The 14,684-nt window shown below is 41.0% G+C and overlaps 1 protein-coding gene across 9 annotated transcripts in view; it reads right to left on the minus strand.

The window, feature by feature from the left end:
• dlg3 (discs, large homolog 3 (Drosophila)) overlaps nt 1-14,684 on the minus strand; it is a 130,094-nt gene that overhangs the window by 20,494 nt on the left and 94,916 nt on the right. Inside the window, exon 1 of one of the 9 annotated variants that reach the window (XM_029730350.1) lies at nt 11,365-11,761. The exons of the other annotated variants lie outside the window; for them this stretch is intronic. The gene's annotated coding sequence lies outside the window, so the exon portion shown is untranslated. Of the gene's footprint in view, nt 1-11,364; nt 11,762-14,684 lie in introns of those variants that run through there. 9 annotated transcript variants of the gene reach the window in all.

Consider the following 14,684-nt stretch of genomic DNA (forward strand, 5'->3'; position numbering starts at 1 on the left):
GGTTAAGAGCCCATGAAACGGCAGCCATCCTCTCCGACGCCATCTGGAGATACTGATAATGGTTGCTAAGCAGCGCCCATTACTAAGCTGTTACCTCATGGCAGTTCCAAAGTTTGTGAGGCATGTCCAGGGCTCTAAACTGTATCCAACTTGGTCACATATTAGGGGTGTTTTTACACTGCTGCTACTTGCTGTTTATTGTCAATGCATAGTTACCTTGCCCCTACATACATGTACAAATGACCTCGACTAACCTGTACATTGACTCAGTTCCCCCTTTATATAGCCTCATTATTTTATTGTGTTCGTTTTATTTTATTTTTCTCACTTTAGTTTATTTAGTAAATATTTTCTTAAACTGCATTGTTGGTTAAGGGCTTGTAAGTAAGCATTTCACAATAAGGTCTACACCTGTTGTATTCGGCGCATGTGACAAATAATATTTGATGGTACAGGTATTCGATACGAGGACCTCGGTTCAGTATGTGCAGTGCACCAAAATGAATACATAAATATTACCAAATAAAAACACTAGACTTATAGGATAACTATGCAGTGTTGAAGGCCTATGCCGCGAGTAAATCTGATCTGAACACTTTTAGGCTATTCTGTTAAAACTACAGCAGATTGGCACATTTGTAATTGGCACATTTCAAACTGGCTTTTGTGAGGCGCAGCCGGAAACTAGTTCTGTACGATGGCAAGCGGTGGAGTTGATAAACCAGAATTGGAAGATCCTCAATCATTGTTTAAATCTTGGCTTCCAAGTAGATTACAACGGCGATGGACAGAGTTGTGGATAAAACGTTAACAGTATGTCACCACGCTCAAAGAGAACGGCCAATGCAGCTGCCAACATTTCAAATATGTTGACATATACGCCAACGTCACCCCAGTATATCAGAGCAAGACGGAAACGCAAAGAAACAAAATTGGCTCCCTTATGCATTCAAGTAGCCCTTGGTAGCCAGTTCTGACCAAAGAAATTACAAGAGCGATAGGTAGGCTACTTTGTTTGTATGCAGTTTTTGGTTTATAGCTGTGGATATGCGCCCGTTCTCGGTGGTTGAGAATGGGGGTTCCAGCACCTTGTGAAAGTGCTCGGGCCACTATACGAACTTCCCTCTTGCACCAATTTCAGAAAACAGGAAGTACCCACTCTATATAAACAATCCAAAGCTTTCAATTAATTGGCTAATGCACCCTGTGTTGTGCTTACATAAAAAGGCCCAGTGAAGTCTAAAACGTGATTCTTTTTTTATATTTCCACACTACACAGGTTGAGTAATACTGTGCAATTGTGAAAATGCTGCTAATGCCCTTTTAGTGTAAGACCTGTTTGAAAAGGCCTCCTGAAATGTTATCCTGTTTTGGTGGAATGGAGTTTTGTCCTGCCTGGTGCAATCACCAGGCGGTAAATTAGTTAGACCAATAAGAGTTCCAAACCTCTGCCAATAAAAGCTAGTTTACAGTTGTCCCCTCCCCACTTCCAGTAAGGTACTTAATACCCAGAAAATATTTGATATTGAGAAGAAAAAAAACAGCTGCATTGGACCTTTAACAGTGACAACCCATCACATTACTATTATGAGAGTCACAAGTGTGCATCTGGCACTGAAGGAGGCTGTGTCATGGTGCGTTGGTAAGCAAGTAGAAAGTGGGAATTTACCACATGCAACTGAAAAATCCACTTGAACGGTCCTCAAACTAGTAATTACTAGTGGGAAACTCGTCTATCATCCTGAGCACCCACTTCTCCCACATGGTGACCTCTGACATCACCTACTAAGAAAAGGGCCTCTAGAACAGCATTTTTGGCAGTTAGACTTGTATAAATGTTTTATTGCATTTATCTATTAATGTGGTTTTTGAACTGAATAATTTGTTTACAAGCATATAGCTGTACTTTAAGTTTATGGTTAAGACAGCTTGTTGGCCATTTGCCAATTGTCATTTCGCAACGAGTTCAAATCAAATGACTATCCAACTGGTATTTACGACTTAACTGGTAAATTCCAACGTTTACAAAACGCAACAGAGTGGAAACTTGAGGCCCAACATAACAATCCCGTCACACAGATAATGCAAGGAACATGGTGAATGCTGAACATAGTGAATGACATTACATTTTCGCACCGAACAGTGGGTTTAGTGAACAGTTACACCCCTATCGCATATGCAACGAAATATTTTGCTGTGCGACCAGGAGTTTTATTTTGGGAGCACTGTGCGACTAGCAAAAAAATCTTCCAGATAATAATTGTAATGATAAGGCTTCGATGTAACGTTGTTTCCGGGTGCCCTAGAGAAAAAGTCATGGCTTCTAGTCCAACTTGGTTACAAGATCTGACCCATATTACAGGCGCAACATTTTTATCTTCCTATAGCGGATCGCATTTTACATTCATAAACCATGTCGTGGGCTTTCTAAAACTACTCACGGGTCGTTAATCATGTTTGCACTTTGTTAAGTCATGTTACGTCATTGGCTAGCTAGCTAACAACCTGGTAACTTTACCAGTATATCAAAACATTAGGGGGCACAGAAAGAAAGGAAAAAGGGATTTATTCTTCAGGAGATAAATGATCATAGATAGCAATGAATGACAGATCTCTTGCCTGTCATCACAAACCTGTCATTTTTAAAGAGAGTGTACAATTTTCAATGTAATGCATCTCAATGGGAATATAGTGCTTTTACACCATGTAGAAACCCAATATTCCACAAATGATTTTCAAAAGTAGATAGAAACCATATACAGTGGGGAGAACAAGTATTTGATAACCTGCAAAATCTGCAGTGTTTCCTACTTACAAAGCATGTGGAGGTCTGTCATTTTTATCATAGGTACACTTCAACTGTGAGAGACGGAATCTAAAACAAAAATCCAGAAAATCACATTGTATGATTTTTAAGTAATTAATTTGCATTTGCAGCCTACAAAGCTGGAAGCTACTGCTAACTTTCCTGACAACTAAAGCTAACATCAATTCACTACCCTAGTACATAACGCAAAAGATGCTGATTTCAAAGCTGATTGCACCAAAAACATGATTCACTTATTTGGCCTCTCTCACATCTTTCCCAAATGTTATCTATTGTCTCAAACTTTTTTATTATCATTTTCTGCCTCGTAAACTGGCCCCCTAATGACATCATTGTTTAAAAGAGACGGCACATTTTTTATAAAACAAGCTACTTCTACGCCATTGTTGTTGATCAGTACAATAAAATAAGTCCCAAATAGAAGGGAAACTCTGTAGCCCCATGAAAATCAGCCAAAACAAGTTCAATAACTCAATGCATGCACACTACTATGGAATATGCATTCACCTTAGGGCTGGGCGATAAGGCCTACAAATCATATCGATTCCTTCAAACTTACGGCTGACTTACGATACATCTAATTATACATTTTGTATATGTTCTAAATAAGGCTTTGTTGCATAATTAAAGGGTAAATTATACCTAGGCTAAATACAAGCCTTCCACAACCATAAGACCCACTAATACTTTCATCAAAATAGTTTAACCTGCTTTTTCCTGCAATAACCACTGATCTGGCTTTCAAGTTAGTCTATGGAAAGTTATAATTTTTTGTTGTTGAGAGATATATATATATATATATATATATATATATATCAGAACCACATACATCCACTAATAATGACCAACTTCTTGTAGCAGGCATTATAGAAAATGAACACAGGTCTCAAACAATAATCATATGCACAAGCCCACATGCTAGTGAGTAGCCAGCTAATCTTTATATTTCAAGTCTAGCCAACTCGGATCTATTTGCTTGCTACCAAGGTAGAACTGTTATGAATAGACCCTCCTGTTCGTCACCAACTGTTTGAACAACATATCCTGTTCACTTTGTTAATATATTGAAGTCAAGTGGCCTTCCAGGATAAGATGCTTATTTCTCAGAATGAAAAGAAGTTGCCTATTCCTGATATGAGTCTTCATGATCATTGCACATTCATAAAAACGGACTATACCGCTAGCACATAACAATCTGTGGCTAAAATGTTGCTAGCAGTACTTGGTATCACGATGCCGCGCACGACAGAAACTTCCCACACCTTCATTGATACTCTCGTTTTAATAGGGTCTGTTCTACATTTTGGGAGTTGAGACAAAGAGTATCGTTAGAAACGGTGACATGCTCGTCTACCACAGTACAATAACATCTAAGCGTTTCAGTGTCAATATAACTGATTCTGTTGGACCAAACCTCAAATGTAAATAGTTTAAACTGCTTATTGTCAGAGAGGAAGAAGTTATCTTTCACCTTTGTTGCGAGTGGCAGGGGGAGGGGCTTGGTGTCTGTGTGCGAGTGGGAAGGTACACAGTGTACACAGTACAGAAGGAACAAAGGAGACGAGATCAAAAAGAGAGAACACTCATAAAAACCTTGATTCTTGTGATACAGGCATTTGGAACGTCGCTCTAAAACAAATTAGAATTAATAAAATTCAATTGATATAATCGCCCAGCCCTACCTGGAATCACTAGTTATTAAGTTAAAACAAAATACCTTTTTGGGTGGATATTCTTGTTCGGTTTACTGGTTAAATGGTCGCTGAGATTATATTTGGTTATCAATGCAAAATAACCTAATTTGATGAACAGCCTATAGATCAGATCAAAGAACCAAGTGACAACACTGCCCGATAGCTGCGGAAGGTATGATATGGCGCGTCTCAATTTTCAGGTAGTACAAAAGTAAGTAGAATGTCGGAGCATATTCATATTCTTCTGCACATCCTATCATTCCAGTGTTTAATTGCTATATTGTAATTCCTTCGCCACCATGGCCTATTTATTGCCTTACCTCTCTTATCCTACCTCAGTTGCACATACTGTATATAGATTCTTCTACTGAATTATTGATTGTATGTTTGTTTATTCCATGTGTAACTCTGTGTTGTTGTATGTATCGAACTGCTTTGCTTTATTCTTGGCCAGGTCGCAGTTGCAAATGAGAACTTGTTCTCAACTAGCCTACCTGGTTAAATAAAGGTGAAATAAATAAAAAACAAAACAAATATTACAAGGAGCCGGACCTTTTGTGACGGAAAACGACATTGCAACGCCACGCTAGGTTCCGAATGCATCTCTGTAGAGCTTGCAGTAAGTTTAAATTGAGGCGAGTGCTCATGATGATAAATCTTTAGTCAGGTTTGCGCATCTATTAGCACTGATCAAAACATTTTGCAAGCATGATAGCTATGTAGCCTAGTATAAAAATTTTTTAAAAAGGGGGATTATTTTGCTCTTGGTCAAGCCTATATCTTGACCAATTGTCTGATTTTGTTTCACTGAATCTCCGTCTGTAGGCCAGAGTATGTGAGCGGAGCTGGCGCGAGGAGCGTGCCCAATTTGACTGGAGTGTGGAGCGAGATTCTCAAAGGCGGGAGTGTCGCTCCAATAGCACTCACTTCAGGAGCTCAGGGCATGCGCAGCCCAGCATGCATTTGTAGTCTACTTGTGTGCTGGCATTGCCCCTTGCTTTAGCTACCGTCATGGAGTTAGCTAAATATTTTCATAAAGAAACTGATAAAACACACAGGTGCTAAATCAAGATGACTTACAAAGATGAGGACAAAGAGCAAAAGGGAGTGCAGTGATGTAGAGTCCACAACTAAAGAAGTATTGTGGAATATGAAAAGATACGTATCCAAAAAGCATGGTGTACTTACTACGTGCACATGCTAAAAGAAAGGACCGAGGTGGGTAGGTAAGTGTGTCATCGTAACAAAGTATTTTATTTTTACTTTAAAAACTAAATATTTCATTAATTGTTGTTCTATTATCTATACAATAGGCCATAATTGATTTTGGCCCAATAGCCTGAAGCCACAGTTTGGCCAAACTCGAGGCACAAAGTCATTTTTCCATTTAATTCTAGGTCACAGTCTATAGGTGCAATTTATAGAATATAATGATTTAATAAAACAAAATGTTGTTGAAATGCTGACTGCTTTATGTCTCTACCAGCCTACTGTGTCGCACTCGCAAATTCTTCACAATGCATTTCTTTGTAGGCTATAGCCTTGAAATAATATAGCCTAAATCATTTATTTTTCATTCCTTCTTAGGCTGTCTGGCTCCTGACCTATTTAGTGTGTTTATATTATGTTTAATATGACATGTAGCCTATTTGAAATGTGCGCTACTTACATTCACCTTTTCATGTTTATTCAAATAAATACTTTTCATTCAAATCCATATGGTTTGGTTTCAATACTTAAAAATCAACTGGTAGGTCCAGGAAGTCACAAAAATAGATGGGTGTTGGTTAAATTGTGATTTTAATGAATGGACCGAATTTGGAGTTGCATTTTTTTTCTTCTTCCTGTGAGCACTGAGGGTTTCTTTGCGAAGCGGTTGGGAAGAACATGAAGTGCTGGAGCGGGTGCACTGCTCGATAGAGCGGGATTTCCAACTCTGCTTACATGTTCTCGGCTGTAGGCAAATGTGGTTATTTTACCTCTGGCTGTGCAAACAAGTGGAGGTGGTAGCTCATCTAGTTGTTTGCTAAATCTATCAGACACATTCAGCATGTTATAAAGTAGCATAAATCAAGTGTATTATTCTGCTATTGACTCAAGCATAGGTAACTCGAAAAACCCGCGGAGGTCGTGTAATATGAACACGAAACTCATTTCCTGTGGGTATCATGATGAGGATAGTCCCAAATGAACATCCTATGCCTGCTCTCTACTAGGCGTAGAATCTACACCCAGGTGTAGCTCATAGAAGGGCTTACTCCCAGGTGGAGAAACAGATAATTTTTCAAGTCCGCCGTATAGCGAATTTTACGTTGGATGTAACGACCCAATTACGACGAACTGGTGCAACAGGCCCCAGAGCACTAGTGGAGGGGGTCAATTTGCCAACAGTCTTCCCATTGTTAAGGGCTGGTTAAGTACTGCCAGCTCTTCAACAAATACTGATTTGTGAGTGTCCTTCATTGTCTAACAGTAAAAGCACAATACCACAAAAGTCACTATTGACATGCCTTGAGACATTTTACATACATTATGGAAAATGCATTTTGGAAAATGTGATTAAGATATTGCTAGCTGTTCCTGTTCAACCGACTCTGGGGAAGTAGATAAAATGCTTCATTGCCAAAATCTCGAACTATCCCTTTAATATGGAGGGAAATTACAGTCATTGGAGCTAGGGCTGTGGCCGTCATGAAATTTAAATCAGCCGGTGATTGAAAAGCAAATAACTGCCGGTCTCATGGTAATTGACTGTTAATTAACATGCACATTTAGCATCTCATGGCTTCCACACAGCCTACAAACCACTGATGCAGACCTTTGGAACATCTACATTTTAAAAAGTCTAACGGAACTATGTATTATAGCCTACACCTTCACAATCAATCAATTATATAATTTAGACAGGTTTAAAGAAAAATTATATGAAGAAAATGTAGTCTATTTGATAAGAACAGAAGAGCATACTCGGAGTTCCTTATGTTAGGTCCTGATCTGGCTATGCCATATGGCTATGGGCTACACTAGCTCATTTAGGAAACAAAATTTGCTTAGAATTCCATGGCACTGTATTACTTTATAGTATGAAGAATACAATTGAACAAAGCTGAATAAAATAAAAAATATTTTCTCCAAATGATTTGAGGGTGTGCACGTGAATATTCTGCGTTGAGCAGGTAACAAAAATAAATAGGTACTCCTATATGCTTAGAGTTCTTAATGTAACTTTAGTTGTTCTACAAGAGTTGGGCTATACATTTAGATTTTTAGACCATTTTAAGGATGCATGATGCAACTAATGAGGATTTTTTTTAAAAGTTGTTTGAATGGCATTTTTTTGCACAGGCTGTACACACGTCATCAGTCTCTCATTCACAATTATTAAATTTTTTACCCCTTTCTCTCCCCAATTGGTAGTTAGAGTCTTGTCCCATCGCTGCAACTCCCGTACGGACTCGGGAGAGGCGAAGGTCGAGAGCCGTGCGTCCTCCAAAACACAACCCTGCACTGCTTCTTGACACAATGCTCGCTTAACCTGGAAGCCAGCCGCACCAATGTGTCGGAGGAAACACCATACACCTGGCGACAGTGTCAGTGTGCATTGTGCCCGGACCACTACAGGAGCCGCAAGAGCGCGATGGGACAAGGACAAGCCGGCCAGCCAAACCCTCCCCTAACCGGACAATGCTGTGCCAATTGTGCACCGCCTCACGGGTCACTGCGATGCAGTGCCTTAGACCACTGCTCCACTCGAGAGGCCCCTCTCATTCACAATTTGACAAGCACTTGATAATGCCTCGAATTTCCCAGCAGCATCCCCTTTGTGTGGATGTAATGACACCTAAAAAAAAAAATCCATGCCTTTTGCGGCCATTGGCCGTTGTGCCTTTGGGCTAAATATAATAATTCCCTTCTCCCCGAGTGCTGCGTGCTCTGAAGCACCTCTCACTCACATGGCTCTCCATCATGTGATCGGGTCTTTCTCACAGGCTACAAGTGAAGACAGACATCGCAGACGCAACTGCACGTGTCCTTATCCAAATGCACGTGTCCACATTTACATTTCATCAGCCAACAAGAGGAGTTGGCCTAACAGCAAAAGCACTAGCCTATGTCAATCTACTATCCCCCGTAGTACAAAAGTCAACCTATTCTATTCTGTGCGAGAAATAAATATTCCAAACATAGTCTGGGACAGTTGTGGGATGCAATAGATCCCAAATTAATACAACCACTAGCATCAAAAACCCTTTATTTTTTACGCAATGAGGATGACGCAACAGATCAGAACGTTTAGCTTAAAATGTTGATAGCCTAATAGTTTATTTCTTCACATTATAAGCGCAGCAATGCACAGACAGCAGTAGGCTTAGCAGGAAAACAACATTATCAAAAGTGACTGCAAACGCGATTATGCATGTAGGCTTCCCTGTGGCTCAGTTGGTAGAGCACGGTGTTTGCAATGCCAGGGTTGTGGGTTCGATTCCCACAGGGGACCACTACAAAAAAAAAATGCATGAAATGAAATGTATGCACTCACTACTGTAAGTCGCTCTGGACAAGAGCGTCTGCTAAATGACTAAAATGTAAATGTAATGCTTTTATAATAAAAGGTGCATTTTAATGGTGAACATTTTGTTCCCCAAACTTGAAACTCACTCGCTGCTTATCTATGCCAGTTTGGCTCTACACCCCTTGTAAAGCGGATTAATGTGCTTAATTTTAAGAAGTAATTTGGTCACTTTTTAGTTGTGATACAAACCCTATCAAAACACATTTAGGCCTATGGGCTAGGCTACATGAGGTGTGCGACTAGGATTCCAAAAAGTTGCAAAAAATGACATTGACGCCCAGCGTAAGGCAAGAAACATTCACAAGCTAATATGGTCACCCATCAGACTAATCTTGATTTAAGCTCGTCTTTACATATATTATTTTGATTTAGAATGGACCACTACCATGCACCTGTCTCCAAACAGGGGCAGGGCACAAAGACATCTACACACTTAAATAGCAAATGGAGGATGCTTTTCCCATGGTTCATTTTCATGCCAGCCAGGTAAGCTATACCAGATAGAAAGCATGCAGAAAATATATATTTTAAAATAAGTGTTGTAGTTGAGTCCCGATTTTCATGACTCTACCATTGGCAACTCAACTTCTCCTGACTTGGATTTGCACGTTGACTGGATAGGCTCTTATGAGAAGCAAAACATTAGCTGCACTGTGCACATAGCAGTGAGGGTTCTGTTCTCAGAAGTGGAAGGACGTGCCATAGCCTACATCAACTGGTGAGCTGTAACCACAACCATTTAGTTTTGACTGGCTAAGAAACACTGCTTTACGAAATTTCAAAACACCAGTATTGCGTTTAATAGTAAAACAGTCTAGCTATGTCTCTCTCCCCTTGAGTAGAGGGTTGGTTGTTTGGCAACAAAACCAACGCGTGCGCAACTATGGGGCAAAACAGACAGGGTTGGCTTAGCTTGTTGATATGTAAACTATATTGCTTGTCCAATGTTTATTGAAAACATAAATAACGTTGCACAATGAGCACGTCTCAAATACATCAGTTGATGGTTAGCTAGCTAGCGAATATTTGCATAGACATGACAATCAAAACAAGACATGGTATCAAGAACAAGAAAAAACGACCTGAAACGAGTGACTTAGAATTCCCCAGTTTCTTGTCATTGTTGCTAGCTATCCAGAATCACAACACAGGGCATTCTGCCCTATTGAAGAGTGCGCATAGTTTGACGTTCTTAGCTAACCCGTCTATAAAATAAAGTAGGCTGGTACTTGGACTTGTGCCAAAGAGACTCGACTACAACACTGAAAAAAAGCGAACATTGCTATAGGCTAATATTTGAGCCAAACAAAACAGCACTAGCCATGGAAAAAGTCATAGAATTTCAGGAAATTCTTAACAGAAATTATCTCCGCTCCACGGAGTAATATTTTCTTTACGCCGCCAATATACATTTCTAGTAGGTAGTAGAGCGTTAGTTTAAACTTCCTCCTCCAATGAATTCTGAAGGTTAAAATAATGTCTACCAAATCGATTCATTTTTAAACGTTGAGAAGACGTTACTTCTTTTTGCTAACATACTCTATGGTCCCTGGACTGGGCAAGAAAAGTTAAAACAATAAAATAAAAAAATAAAAACCTGACCTACCTTATCAGCTAATGAGCAGATGCCTTTCGTGTCTACAAATCAATAAGAACATTAACAGCAGTAACTTAGATAAGTCCTGACGCTCTACTTTGGACATTACAAGCTCTTGCGCTATAATTCAACATTTGTACCTAGCTGACTAATAAGTCTACCTACAGTAACACGTTTAGCTTCCCTCTTGACACACAGCCAACAAGCTGGACGGCGTCTGTCAATTCATTTGGCTAACTAACCAGGTAGTTAAATTAATGAACTACCCAACTAAGTTAGGTAGCTACCTTTGGTGGAAGCTGGCAAGCCAATGGCACATAGCTAGCTACAGTAGCGGCATAGAATCTAATGTTACATTAGTTGGTATCTAGCTAGCTAATTCCACACTGATCCTAGCATCAGCCTTAGCTAAGAATAGCATTTACCAAAGGGCGAAAACAGGAGCTAATCCACGTAGCAGGTTTAGCTAATCAATTGAGTTTACCACGCAATTTGGATGGGCAACAGAAAACCATATCTAACTATAATGGCAAGTTACTGTCGTTAACCGACTCAGGAAGGTTACAAGACGATAGCAAAAGACACGAACCGACAACGTCTGTGCCTGGTTCCAATGAAATTCCAGTGTATTATTTACACGAGAGAAAAAAGTTATTCCTGTTCATTTCCTCACCTCTTTTCGGTGCAATTCTGTGTTACTTCACAGCCCGTGGTATATTAATGCCCATCCCCCCTCCACATTTGGGTGATGCTGAGAAAGTTCCTGGTTTTCCACCTTTTCCTTTCTTCCCCTACTACGTTATTAGCAGGCTAGCTATTTCCTCGCGCACGCTCTGTATTTATGTTCGCGTCCCTCTGCCGGCCCTCACTCCGGTTTGCTTTGTTTCCTTGTTCCTTCTCGAGTCCAGTGACCGCAAAGACGGATACACTGCACACGGGGGGCTTGGACTTGAAATAGGGGAAAGGACAACACAGCCATTCGGTTGCCCGACTTGCAATTGGCTCTACACTTCAGCCTGGACGTACAGCGAATGTAAGCGGAATCTGAATCCCGCCACAAGCAGCCAATCACACAACACTCTGTACTGTCCTCATTTGCAAACCAGACTCTCTTCAAGATAACAAAGCCAAACCAGGTAAGGGCTGCATGTTGTCAAGCCTATAGCACTGCAGTAGTTTAAACATATTTGGACACGTTTCATTTACATGTCACGTGGTTCTGAAACATTGGTTTTACTATATTGTACACTGAGCAAAAATATAAACGCAACATGTAAAGTGTTGGTCCCATGTTTCATGAGCTGAAACAAAAAATCCCAGAAATGTTCCATACACACAGAAATCTTATTTCTCTCTAATTTTGTGTACACATTTGTTTACGTCCCTGTTAGTGAGCATTTCTCATTTGCCAAGATAATCCATCCACCTGATAGGTGTGGCATATCAAGAAGTGGATTAAACAGCATGATCATTACACAGGTGCACCTTGTGCTGGGGAAAATAAAAGGGCACTCTAAAATGTGCATTTTTGTCACACAACACAATGCCAAAGATGTCTCAAGTTTTGAGGGAGTGTGCAATTGGCATGCTGACTGCAGGAATGTCCGCACCTCTCTGATTCAGAGGGATTGGGTTAAATGCGGAAGACACTTTTCAGTTGAATGCATTCAGTTGTACAACTGGCTAGGCATCCCCCTTTCTGTTTTTATTTTTTCACCAGAGTTGTTGCCAGAGAATTGAATGTTAATTTCTCTACCATAGTAATTTTAGATTATTTGGCAGTACGTCCAACAGGCCTCACAACCGCAGACCACGTGTATGGCGTCCTGTGGGCGAGCGGTTTGCTGATGTCGACGTTGTGGACACTGTCCCATGGTGACGGTGGGATTATGGTATAGGCAGGCAGAAGTTACGGACAACAAACACAATTGCATTATATCGATGGCAATTTGAATGCACAGCGATACCGTGACGAAACCCTGAGGCCCATTGTCGTGCCATTCATCCGCCGCCATCGCCTCATGTTTCCGTGTGATAATGCATGGCCCCATGTCACAAGGATCTGTACACAATTCCTGGAAGCTGAAAATGTCCCAGTTCTTCCATGGCCCATTGAGCATGTCTGGAATGCTCTGGATTGATGTGTACGACAACATGTTCCAGTTCCCGCCAACATCCAGAAACTTCGCACAGACATTGAAGAGAAGTTGAACAGCATTCCACAGGCTCCAATCAACAGCCTGATCAACTATGTGAAGGAGATGTGTCACGCTGCATGAAGAAAATAGTGGTCACACCAGATACTAACTGCTTCTCTGATCCACACCCCTACCTGTGACCAACAGACGCATACTGTATCTGTATTCCCAGTCGTGAAATCCTTAGATTAGGGCATCATTCATTTATTTCAATTGACTGATTTCCTTACATGAACTGTAACTCAGTAAAATATTTGAAATTGTAGCATGTTGCATTTATATTTTTGTTGAGTATATATTTATATTAGTAGGTCTACAGAAATACAAATACTGTAAGCGCTGGTTTTCTTAACTAGACCACCTGTATGCCCCTCATGTAACTCAGTCTTCAGTAAGACCAAGATGATTATTCAGCACATCTGTTCCACAACATAAAGATCAAGATGACTTTGGAAGTAGTAGCAAGAATGAGCTGTTTGTGCAGTTGCTCAGCAGCCCCCTACCTCACACAAACTGACTTGAGGTTGCTTTGGATGACAACGACTAAAATGTAAAGTATGTGGGTTACACCCTGACTAGACCAGACACGTTGTGTGTGCGAGTGATGAAAAATAAATGTACACATATACTTAACAAAAATATAAACGCAACATGTAAATTGTTGGTCCCATGTTTCATGAGCTGAAATAAAAGATCCCAGAAATTTTCCATATTCACAAAAAGCTTATTTCTGTGAAATTTTGTGCACACATTTCTTTACATCCCTGTTCATGAGCATTTATGCTTTGCCAAAATAATCCATCCACCTGACAGGTGTGGCATATGAAAAAGCTGATAAAACAAAATGATTAATACACAGTTGCACCTTGTGCTTGGGACAATAAAAGGCCACTCTAATATGTGCAGTTTCGTCTCACAACACAATGCCACAGATGTCTCAAGTTTTGAAGGAGCGTGCAATTGGCATGCTGACAGCAGGAATGTCCACCAGAGTTGTTGCCAGAATGTTCATTTCTCTACCACAAGCCACCTCCAACAATGTTGTAGCAAATTTGGCAGTACATCCAACCGACCAGACAACCGCAGACCACGTGTAACCACGCCAGTCCAGGACCTCCACATCCGGCTTCTTCAACTGCGGAATTGTCTGAGACCAGCCACCCTGACAGTTGATGAAAGTGTGTTTGCACAACCGAAGAATTTCTGCACAAACTGTCAAACTGTCTCAGGGAAACCCATCTGCATCCTCACCAGGGTCTTTACCTGACTTCAGTGGGAAAATGCTCACCTTCGATGGCCACTGGCACGCTGGAGAAGTGTGCTTTTCATGGATGAATCCCAGTTTCAACCGTATCGGCTCGACGTGTGCAACAGTGTTCCATTTCCCACCAACATCCAGAAACTTCGCACAGCCATTGAAGAGTGGGACAACATTCTACAGGCCACAATCAACAGCCTGATCAACTTTTCTTTTCTTTTTTGGTGTTTTACCTCTTATTTTTACCCAATTTCGATCTTGTCTCAACGCTGCAACTCCCCAACGGGCTCGGGAGGCGAAGGTCGAGTCATGCGTCCTCCGAAACATGACCTGCCAAACCACGCTTCTTAACACCCGCCCGCTTAACCCGGAAGCCAGCCGCACCAATGTGTCGGAGGAAACACCGTTCAACTGACGACTGAGGTCAGGCTGCAGGCACCTGGCCTGCCACAAGGAGTCGTTAGAGTGCGATGAGCCAAGTAAAGCCCCCCCGGTCAAACCCTCCCCTAACCCGGACAGCGCTGGGCCAATTGTGCG

This window comes from Salmo trutta, chromosome 3 (assembly GCF_901001165.1).
Source record: "Salmo trutta chromosome 3, fSalTru1.1, whole genome shotgun sequence".
NCBI lineage: Eukaryota > Metazoa > Chordata > Actinopteri > Salmoniformes > Salmonidae > Salmo > Salmo trutta.